The sequence below is a fragment of the Mandrillus leucophaeus genome, unplaced genomic scaffold (assembly GCF_000951045.1).
Source record: "Mandrillus leucophaeus isolate KB7577 unplaced genomic scaffold, Mleu.le_1.0 Scaffold1227, whole genome shotgun sequence".
In the NCBI taxonomy this organism is placed as follows: domain Eukaryota; kingdom Metazoa; phylum Chordata; class Mammalia; order Primates; family Cercopithecidae; genus Mandrillus; species Mandrillus leucophaeus.
In genome coordinates, this window is record NW_012100621.1 from 269509 (window position 1) to 280233 (window position 10725).

General features: G+C 41.6%; 1 pseudogene across 1 annotated transcript; it reads left to right on the forward strand.

Moving 5' to 3' along the window:
• The first annotated feature begins 1010 nt into the window (after positions 1 to 1010).
• LOC105533132 lies at positions 1011 to 3974 on the forward strand (annotated as a pseudogene). The gene is made up of 3 exons (XR_001005082.1): positions 1011 to 1332; positions 1424 to 2275; positions 2794 to 3974. The product of XR_001005082.1 is annotated as a bromodomain-containing protein 2-like (transcript).
• The last annotated feature ends 6751 nt before the right edge of the window (positions 3975 to 10725 follow it).

Below are 10725 nucleotides of genomic sequence, written 5' to 3' on the forward strand. Positions count from 1 at the left end.
TGGAGTCCAGAACCATAGCTCAGCCAACTGGCCTGGAGATGTGGCGGGCTGGCACTTCTCTGTGGGTCTCTGTTGCACTCTTCTGCCAGGGGACTGTCACCTTGGAAATGAAGTTTATGACGTCATCGCGTGGCTGGCCAATAGAAGAAGCTCCCGTGGGGCGGTGTTCCTCCCCCTTAGACTCAGCTTCTTAACGCACCAGCGAGCGGCGGTCGCAGAGGGGATGAGAGAAATCTCGAGCCCCGTGTAGCATGAGGGGAAGCTCCTCCTCTCCGCTTATATATAAAGGGCTGGCGGGGGGCTCGGGGCGCCATTTCGCGCTGCAGTGGAGCATCCTCTAGAGTGAGCTGGAGAATTCTGCCTCTACCTATACAGAGCCTTGGAGTAGTCCGGGCGCCATTGCAATCCCCTTCCATCTGCTTGGAAATGGCCTTCCTGCCGGCCTGTGACAGCGCCCAGTGGACAGTACAGACCCCATAGAAGCCCTTTAAGCGCCCGTGTTTTGGGCCCACCCAGTCCTCGGAGTCTGTCCACCCTGTCTCCTCTGCCCACAAGAGGATTTCAGAAATGGAAGCCGGGGCTTCTGAAACCAGTTTTCGTGTGCATCCGCCTCCGTCCGAGATCTAAAGGGAACCTCCTCCACTCTGTAGGGTCCCCAACAAGAAGAGGGGATCCCTGCAGACCAACAGCAGGCTATATTGATGACGGTGTCTGAGATCAGGGACCGTCTTTCGGTTTGCAGAATCAGTCCCTCCTCAGTCGCCCTCCTCAGCTGAGGCCGCCGCCATTTTCTGGCTGTCCGCCATCTGCAGAGCCAACCTTCCCGGAGCTCTCCAGGAGGTCCCGGAAGAGACTGCTTTCGTTCCGGCAGGGCAGGGGGTTTGTGGCTTGGAGGCCCAAGAGCAACGGCCGCCCCCTGCTTACCGGGTTATGCTGGAGCTGCGGTGAGGGAAGTCGAGGCCACCCAGACGTTCCACTGCTGAGAGCAGCGCCGGTTCCGTGCGGTCAAGATGCTGCAAAACACGGCTCCCCACAACAAACTCCCTGGGGAAGAGGGTTGCTGGGGCTGGGCCCAGAAGCAGTAGCACCAGGGAAAAGGATTCGAAAACTCTCCCTCTTGTGTGAATGATTTGAGAGCCACACAATAGCTTTGGTACCTGCTTTGCAACTGACCCCTGCCAACCCGCTACCCCAGGATTTGCCCAATCCCAAAAAGCCAGAAGGAGTTACCAACCAGCTGCAATACCTGCACAAGGTAGTGATGGAGGCTCTGTGGAAACATCAGTTCACACAGTTCCGGCAGCCTGTGGATGCTGTCAAACTGGGTCTACCAATTCCCACCTTGGACTGGGAGAGGACCACCTGGCCAAAATTCTTAGCTTTTTCCTTTCCCTCATGCAGCCCATGGATAGCCAGCCCCAGAGGATTATCACAAAATTATAAAACAGCCTATGGACGTGGGTACTATTAAGAGGAGACTTGAAAACAGTTATTATTGGGCTACCTCAGAGTGTATGGAAGATTTAAATACCATGTTCACCAACTGTTACATTTACAACAAGCCCACTGATAATATTGTGCTAATGGCACAAACGCTGGAAAAGATCTTCCTACAGAAAGTTGCATCAATGCCACAAGAAGAACAAGAACTGGTGGTGACCATCCCTAATAACAGCCACAAGAAGGGGGCCAAGTTGGCAGCACTCCAGGACAGTGTTACTCGTGCTCATCAGGTGCCTGCCATCTCTTCTGTGTCACACACAGCCCTGTATACTCCCCCACCTGAGATACCTACCATGGTCCTCAACATTCCCCACTCATCAGTCATTTCCTCTTCACTTTTCAAGTCCCTGCACTCTGCTGAAACCCCTCTCCTTGCTGTTACTGCAGCTCCTCCAGCTCAACCCCTTGCCAAGAAAAAAGGTATAAAGCGGAAAGCAGTTACTACCACCCCTACACCTACAGCCATCCTGGCTCCTGGTTCCCCAGCTAGCCATCCTGGGAGTCTTGAGCATAAGGTAGCATGGCTTCCCGCATGCCCCCATCAAGCCCGCACGCAAAGACTTGCCTGACATATCAGCAACAAGACCAGAGCTGTAAGAAAGGAAAGCTTTCAGAACAATTAAAACATTGCAATGGCATATTGAAGGAGTTACTCTCTAAGAAGCATGCAGCCTATGCTTGGCCTTTGTATAAACCAGTGGATGCTTCTGCACTTGGCCTGCGTAACTACCACGACATCATGAGGCACCCCATGGATCTCAGCAATGTCAAGGTACCCGCTGCATGGGGCAGATGGGATGCTCAGGCAGTGATGGGAACCTAGGTGCAAAACAGTAAGTCTCATGTAGGCACACAGCAGTCTTTGGTTCTTGGTATTTTACTTTTATAAAATAGTAGTGGGACAGAAGGTCTGGTATTTGAGAATTCATATTTCCTGGAGTTTGAAACAATAGGGTGGGGTTTCTTTGTCTTGAGAACAATACTATCTATCTACAATTAAGTACTAATGATGTGGCAGTGTTGGGTTAAGGAAGTTATGGGGTGGAAAAACAGTCATAGACCTCCCCTCCTCCCTTGTTGCTTAGAAATTACTTCGTTTTCTAGACATAAATATTTCTTTAACCCACCCAAATTCCTTTGACCTCAAACTTGAACCCCAGGGCACAGATCCTTAAGGTCATCCCCACTGTGCTCTCAAGAGAGGGCTCCTCTTTGTGGTGTCTGAGGTTAGCAGAGAAAGGTGAGTCTTCCTGCCTGTGCAGCTTCTGATGCTGCCTCCTTCTGTGGCAGAAAATGGAGAACCCTGATTACCCAGATGCACAGGAGTTTGCTGCTGATGTACTGCTTATGTTTTCCAACTGCTATAAGTACAGTCCCCCAGATCACCCCCAGATTTCGTGGCAGTGGCACGAAAGCTACAGGATGTATTTGTTTCCATTATGCCAAGATGCCAGATGAACCACTGGAACCAGGGCCTTTACCAGTCTCTACTGCCATGCCCCTTGGCTTGGCCAAATCATCTTCAGAGTCCTCCAGTGAGGAAAGTAGCAGTGAGAGCTCCTCTGAGGAAGAGGAGGAGGAAGAAGAAGAGAGCTAAAGCTCAGACTTAAAGGAAGAAAGGGCTCATGGCTTAGCAGAACTACAGGAACAGCTTTGGGCAGTACATGAACAACTGGTTGGTCTGTGTCAGGATCCAATATCCAAGCCCAAGAGCAAAAGAGAGAAAAAAGAGAAAAATAAGAAACAAAAGGCAGGGAAGCATTGAGACAGAGCTGGGGCTGATGAAGATGACAAGGGGCCTTGGGCATCCCGCCCACCTTAGCCCAAGAAGTCCAAGAAAGCAAGTGGTAGTGGGGGTGGCAGTGCTGCTTTAGGCTCTCCTGGCTTTGGACCTTCTGGAGGAAGTGGCACCAAGCTCCCCAAAAAGGCCACAAAGTCAACCCCACCTGCCCTGCCTAAGGGTTATGATTCAGAGGAGGAGGAAGAGAGCAGTCCCATGACTTACAATGAGAAGCGGCAGCTGAGCCTGGACATCAACGAATTACCTGGGGAGAAGCTGGGCTGAGTTGTGCATATAATCCAAGCCAGGGAGCCCTCTTTACGTGGTTGAAATTCAGAAGAGATTGAGATTGGTTCTGAAACACTCAAGCCATCCACACTTAGAAAGCTTGAGCTCTATATCCTTTCCTGCATACATAAGAAACCCCAGAGGCCCTATACCATTAAGAAGTCTGTGGGACGGACAAAGGAGGAACTCGCTTTGGAGAAAAAGCAGGAATTAGAAAAGTGGTTACAAGATGTCAGCGGACAACTCAATTCCCCTAAAAAGTCCCCCAAAGAAAGTGAGTGAGAAAACAGAGTCATCCTCTGCACAGCAAGTAGCAGTGTCATGCCTTACCTCCAGCTCAGATTCCAGCTCCTTCTCCTCATCGTCCCCTTCTTCAGACACCAGTGATTCAGACTCAGGCTAAGGGGTCAGGTCAGATAGGGCAGGAAGGCTCCGCAGGACGGGACCCCTAGACCACCCTGTCCCACACGCCCCTTTCCTCCTTTGCTGTGACACTTCTTCATCTCACCCCCTTGCCCCCCACTAGGAGAGCTGGCTCTGCAGTCAGGGAGGGATGCAGGGACATTTACTGAAGGAGGAACATGGACAAAATAATATTGAATCCCCAGCCCCATTGGGGAGTGATCTCTTGGAACACAGAGCCCCCATTCAAAATGACTGGGGCAGGGCAAATACATTTTTAAATATTATTGAGACATGAATTATGAAGGGCAGGCAGTCATCACTATTCATTCAAATATGTGTGGATATATTCTTTTGTTCATTTTTTTCAAATTTTAATTTTTTTCAACTTTTAGGTTCATGAATACATCTGCAGATTTGTTATACAGGTTCATGGGTACATGTGCAGGTTTGTTATACGGGTATGTCATGGGGGTTTGGTGTGCAGACCACATCATCACTCAGGTAATAAGCATAGCACCTGATAGGTAGTCTTTTGATCCTCTCCCTTCTCCTAGCCTTCACCCTCAAGTAGGCCCTGGTGTCTGTTCCCTTCCTTGTGTTCTTGTGTACTAAATGATTAGCTACCACTTATAAGTGAGAGCATGTGGTATTTGGCTTTCTGTTCCTGTATTAATTCAGTCAGGATAGTGGCCTCCAGGTCTATCCATGTTACTGCAAAGAACGTTGTCTTCTTTTTTTATGGCTGCGTAGTATTACATGGTGTATATATACCGCATTTCCTTTATCCAGTCTACCATTGATGGGCATTTAGGTTGATTCCATGTCTTTGCTATTGTGAATAATGCTGCAGTGAACAAATGTGTAATGTGTCCTTATGGTAGAAAAATTTATGTTTCTTTGGGTACATAGCCAATAATGGGATTGCTGGGTTGAATGCTACTTCTGTTTTAAGTTTTTTGATAAATTACCACACAGCTTTACACAATGTCTGGACTAATTCACATCCCCACTAGCAGTGTATAAGCAATCCCTTTCCTCTGGAACGTTGCCAGCATCTGTTATATTTAGATTTTTTAATAGTAGGCATTCTGACTGGGGTGAGTTGGTATCTCACTGAGGTTTTTATTTGAGTTTATCTAATGGTTAGTGATATTGAGCATTTTTTAATGTGCTTGTTGGCCACATATATGTCTTCTTTTGAAAAGCATCTATTCATGTTATTTGCCTACTTTTGAATGGGGTTCTTTATTTTTTGTCTGTTAATTTGTTTAAGTTTCTTATAGATTCAAGATATTAGATATTTGTTGGATGAATAGTTTGCAAATATTTCCTCCAATTATGTAGGTTGTCTGTTTATTCTATTAGTTTCTTTGCTGTGCAACTCTTTAGTTTATTCAGGTCTCATTTGTCAATTTTTGTTTCTGTTGCAATTGCTTCTGACATCTTCATCATGAAATCTTTGCCCATGCCAATGTCCAGAATAGTCCTATGTCCAAATATTTTGGAAAAATATTTTCCCAGGGTTTTTATAGTTTTAGGTTTTACATTTAAATGTTTAATCCATCTTCAATTGGTTTTTGTATATTGTGTGAGGAAAAGGTCCAGCTTTAATCTTCTACATATGGCTAGTCAGTTTTCCCAGCACTGTTTATTGAATAGAGAGTCCTTTTTCCATTTTTTGTTTTTGTTGACTTTGTTGAAGATCAGATTGTTGTAGTTGTGAGACTTTATTTCTGGGCTCTCCGTTCTGTTCCATTGGTATATGTGTCTCTTTCTACCAATACCATGCTGTATTGTTTACTGTAGCATTATAGTTTGAAGTCAGGTAACTTGATGCCTCCAGAATCTTTTTAAAACATTTTTGGATCTTTTACAAAAATATTTTAGTATGGAAATGCTTACCACCTCATCTTTTGATTTGGGGTAACAGAATGGAATTTCTTTTTCAGAGTAGGAAAGCAAAGAGGTGAATGTTTTGTATAATGAGATCTACAAAACATTGTTGAAATAAAGAGGACACAAACTAATAGAAACACAAACAGGATTCATGGATTGGAAGACTTCATAGTATTAAGATGACCATACTAATTGAAGTCATCTTCAGATTCAATGTAATTCGTATTACAATTCCAATGGTTTTTTTTTTTTTTTTGCAAAAATTGAAAAACACTTCCCAAATTAATATTAAATCTCATTAAACTTGAAGCATTAAAATAGCCTTCCTTGAAACAGAAGTGGGAGGACTCATCCTTCCTGATTTCAAAGTGAACTGTAAAGCAACAGTAATCAAGAGTGTAGTACTGACAAAATGACAGGAAGACCAAATGAGTAGAATATAGAGCCCAGAAAAAAAAAAGAAAAACAAAATCTTCTCCTGATTGACCATATAATTTTCCAAAAAGAGCCATCACCATTCCATGGGGAAACGACAGTATTTTCAACAAAGCATACTGGGAGAACTTCATAGCTGCATGAAAATAATTCGGTTGAACCATTGCCTACGTCATTAATAACAATTAACTGAACCTGAATCAAAGACCTAAATATAACAGCTGAAACTATAAAATTACTTGCAGAAATATAGGGGAAAATCTTTATTGCACTGGCTTTAGCAATGATTTATTGGATATGACACCAAAATTATAGGTAACAACAGAAAAAATAGGTAAGTTGTGCTTCATCAAAATTAAAAGATTTTGTGCATCAAAGAACACTTTTAATAGAGTGAAAAAACAACCCTTGGATTTGGAAAATATTAGAAAATCATGTGTCTGATATGGGATAAATATCCAAAGTATATAAGTAACTGCACCAACTCAACAACGGCAATGCAAAAAAGTAAACAAAATTCTTTTTTGTTTTTAAATTTTACTTTAAGTTTTGAAATATATATGCAGAACGTGCAGGTTTGTTACATAGGTATATGTGTGCCATGGTGGTTTCCTGCCCTATTAATCTATCATCTAGGTTTTAAGCCCCACATATGTTAAGCATTTGTCCTAATGTTCTCCCTCCCCTTGCTGCCCAATCCTGACAGGCCCTAGTGTTTGATATTCCACTCCCTGTGTCCATGTGTTCTCATTGTTCATCTCCCACTTATAAGTGAGGACATTTGGTGATTTTTTTCCCTGTTCCTTTGTTAGTTTGCTGAAAATGAAGGTTTCCAACTTCTTCCTTGTCTCTGCAAAGAACATGAACTAATTCTTTTTTATGGTAGCATACTATTCCGTGGTGTATATTTGCCACATTTTCTTTATCCAGTCTATCATTTTTGGGCATTTGGGTTTGTTCCAAGTCCTTGCTATTGTAAATAGTGCTGCAGTAAAGATACGTGTGCATGTGTCTTTATAGTAGAATAATATATAATCCTTTGGGTGCATACCCAACGATGGGTTTGCTGGGTCAAATGGTATTTCTAATTCTAGATCCTTGAGGAATTGCCACACTGTCTTCCACAATGGTTGAACTAATTTACACTTCCACCAACAGTGTAAAAGTGTTCCTATTTCTCCACAACCTCACCAGCATCTGTTGTTTCTTGACTTTTTAATGATTGCCTTTCTAATTGATGTGAGATAGTATCTCATTGTGGTTTTGAATTGCATTTCTTTAATGACTAGTGATGATGAGCTTTTTTTTTTTCATATGCTTGTTGGCCACATAAATGTCTACTCTTGAGAAGTGTCTGTTCATATCTTTCACCCACATTTTGTTGGAGTTGTTCGTTTTTTTCTTGCAAATTTGTTTAAGTTCATCATAAATTGTAGATATTAGACCTTCATCAGAAGGATAGATTGCAAAAATATTCTTCCATTCCATAGGTTGCCTGTTCACTATGATGATAGTTTCTATTGCTTTGCAGAAACTCTGTAGTTTAATTAGATCACATTTTTCAATTTCGGCTTTTGTTGCCATTGCTTTTGGTGTTTTAGTCATGAAGTCTTTGCCCATGCCTGTGTCCTGAATGGTATTGCCTAGGTTTTCTTCTAGGGTTTTTATGGTTTTAGGTTTTATGTTTAAGTCTTTAATTTATCTGGAGTTAATTTTTGTGTAAGGTATAAGGAAGGGGTCGAGTTTCTGTTTTCTGCATATGGCTACCCAGTTTTCACAGCACCATTTATTAAATAGGAAATCCTTTCCCCATTGCTTGTTTTTGTCAGGTTTATCAAAGATCAGATGGTTGCAGATGTATCATGTTATTTCTGAGGCCTCTGTTCTGTTACATTACATCTGTTTTTGTATCTGTACCATGCTGTTTTGGTTACTGTATGCTTGTAGTACAGTTTGAAGTCAGGTAGCATGATGCCTCCAGTCTTGTTCTTTTTGCCTAGGATTGTCTTGGCTAAGTGGGCTCTTTTTTGGTTCCATATGAAATTTAAACTATGTTTTTATAATTATCCGAAGAAAGTCAACCGTAGCTTGTTGAGAATAGCATTGAATCTATAAATTACTGTGGGCAATATGGCCAGTGTCACAATATTGACTCTTCCTATCCATGAGAATGGATTTTTTTTTCCTCCCATTTGTTTGTGTCCTCTCTTATTTCCTTGAGCAGTGGTTTGTAGTTCTCCTTGAAGAGTTCCTTCACGTCCCTTGCAAGTTGTAGTCCATGTATTTCATTTTCTTTGTAGCAACTGTGAATGGGAGTTCACTTATGATTCGGCTGTCTGCTTGTCTATTATTGGTGTGTAGAAATGCTTGTGATTTTTGCACATTGATTTTGTATCCTGAGACTTTGCTGAGGTTGCTTATCAGCTTAAGAATTTTTTGAGTGGAGATGATGGGGTTTTCTAAATATACAATTATGTCATCTTCAAACAGAGACAATTTGACTTCCTGTCTTCCTATTTGAATATCCTTTATTTCTTTCTGTTTCCTGATTGCCCTTGCCAGAACTTTCAATACTATGTTGAATAGGAATGGTGAGAGAGGGCATCCTTGTCTTGGGCCGATTTTCAAAGGGAATGATTCTAGCTTTTGCCTTTTCAGTGTGATATTGGCTGTGGATTTGTCATCGATAGCTCTCATTATTTTGAGGTAAGTTCCATGAATACCTACTTTATTGAGAGGTTTTAGAATGAAGGGGTGTTTAATTTTATCTATGGCCTTTTTTGCATCTATTGAGATAATCATGTGGTTTTTGTCATTGGTTCTGTTTATGTGATGGATTATGTTTATTGATTTGCGTATGGTGAACCAGCCTTACATCCCAGGGATGAAGCTGACTTTATTGTGGTGCATAAGCTTTTTGATGTGCTGCTGGATTTGGCTTGGCAGTATTTTATTAAGAATTTTTGCATCGATGTTCATTTGGGATATTGGCCTGAAATTTGCTTTTTTGTGTGTGTCTCTGACAGGTTTTGGTATCAGGATGATGCTGGCCTCACAATAGGAGTTAGGGAAGTGTCTCTCTTTTTCAAGTGTTTGGAATAGTTTCAGTAAGAATGGTACCAGCTCCTCTTTGTACCTCTGGTAGAATTCTGCTGTGAATCCATCTGGTACTGGGCTTTTTTTTTTGGTGGGTAGGCTATTAATTACTGCCTCAATTTCAGAACTTGTTATTGGTCTATTCAGGGATTTGACTTCTTCCTGGTTTAGTCTTAGGAGGGTGTATGTGTCCAGAAATTTATCCATTGTTTTTAGGTTTTCTCATTTATTTGCATATAGGTGTTTATAGTATTTCTCTGATGTTAGTTTGTATTTCTGATTTCTGTGTGATCGGTGGTGTTATCCACTTTATCATTTTCTTTACTGAGTTTATTTGATTCTTCTCTCTTTTGTTCTTTATTACTCTGGCTCCAGTCTATCTATTTTGTTAATCTTTTCAAAAACAAGCTCCTGGATTCATTGATTTTTTTGAATTTTTTTTTTCTTGTCTCTCTCTCTCCTTCAGTTCTGCTCTGATTTTAGTTATTTCTTGTCTTCTGCTAGCTTTTCAATTTGTTTGCTCTTGCTTCTCTAGTTCTTTTAATTGTGATGTTAGAGTGTCAATTTTAGATCTTTCCTGCTTTTCCTTGTGGGCATTTATTGCTATAAATTTCCCTCTTAACGCTGCCTTAGCTGTGTCCCAGAGTCTGGTATGTTGTCTCTTTGTTCTCGTTGGTTTCAAAGAACTTCCTTATTTCTGCCTTCATTTCTCTGTTAACCCAGTAGTCATTCAGGAGCAGGTTGTTCAGTTTCCATGTCGTTGTGTGCTTTTGAGTGAGCTTCTTAATCCTGAGTTTAATGTGATTGCACTGTTGTCTGAGAGGCTGTTGATGATTTCTATCCTTTTGCATTAGCCAAGGGTTATTTTACTTCCAATTATGTGGTCAATTTTAGAATAAGTGCTATGTAGTGGTGAGAAGAATGTATATTCTTTTGATTTGGGGTGGAGAGTTTTGTAGGCATATATTAGGTCCTCTTGGTCCCAGAGATGTGTTCGAGTCCTGAATATCCTTGCTAATATTCTGTCTTGTTGATCTAATATTGACATTCAGTCGATAAAGTTTTCTATTGTGTGGGAGTTTAATTCTCTTCATATGTCTCTATAATTTGTTTTATGAATCTGGGGGGTGTTCCTGTATTAGGTGCATATATATATATATATATATATGTATATATAGGATAGTTAACTCTACTTGTTGCATTGATCCATTTGCCATTGTGTAATGCCCTTCTTCGTCTTTTTTGATCCTTGTTGGTTTAAAGTCTGTTTTATCAGAGACGGGACGGCAACCCTTGCATTTTTTTTTTTTTTTTTTTTTTTT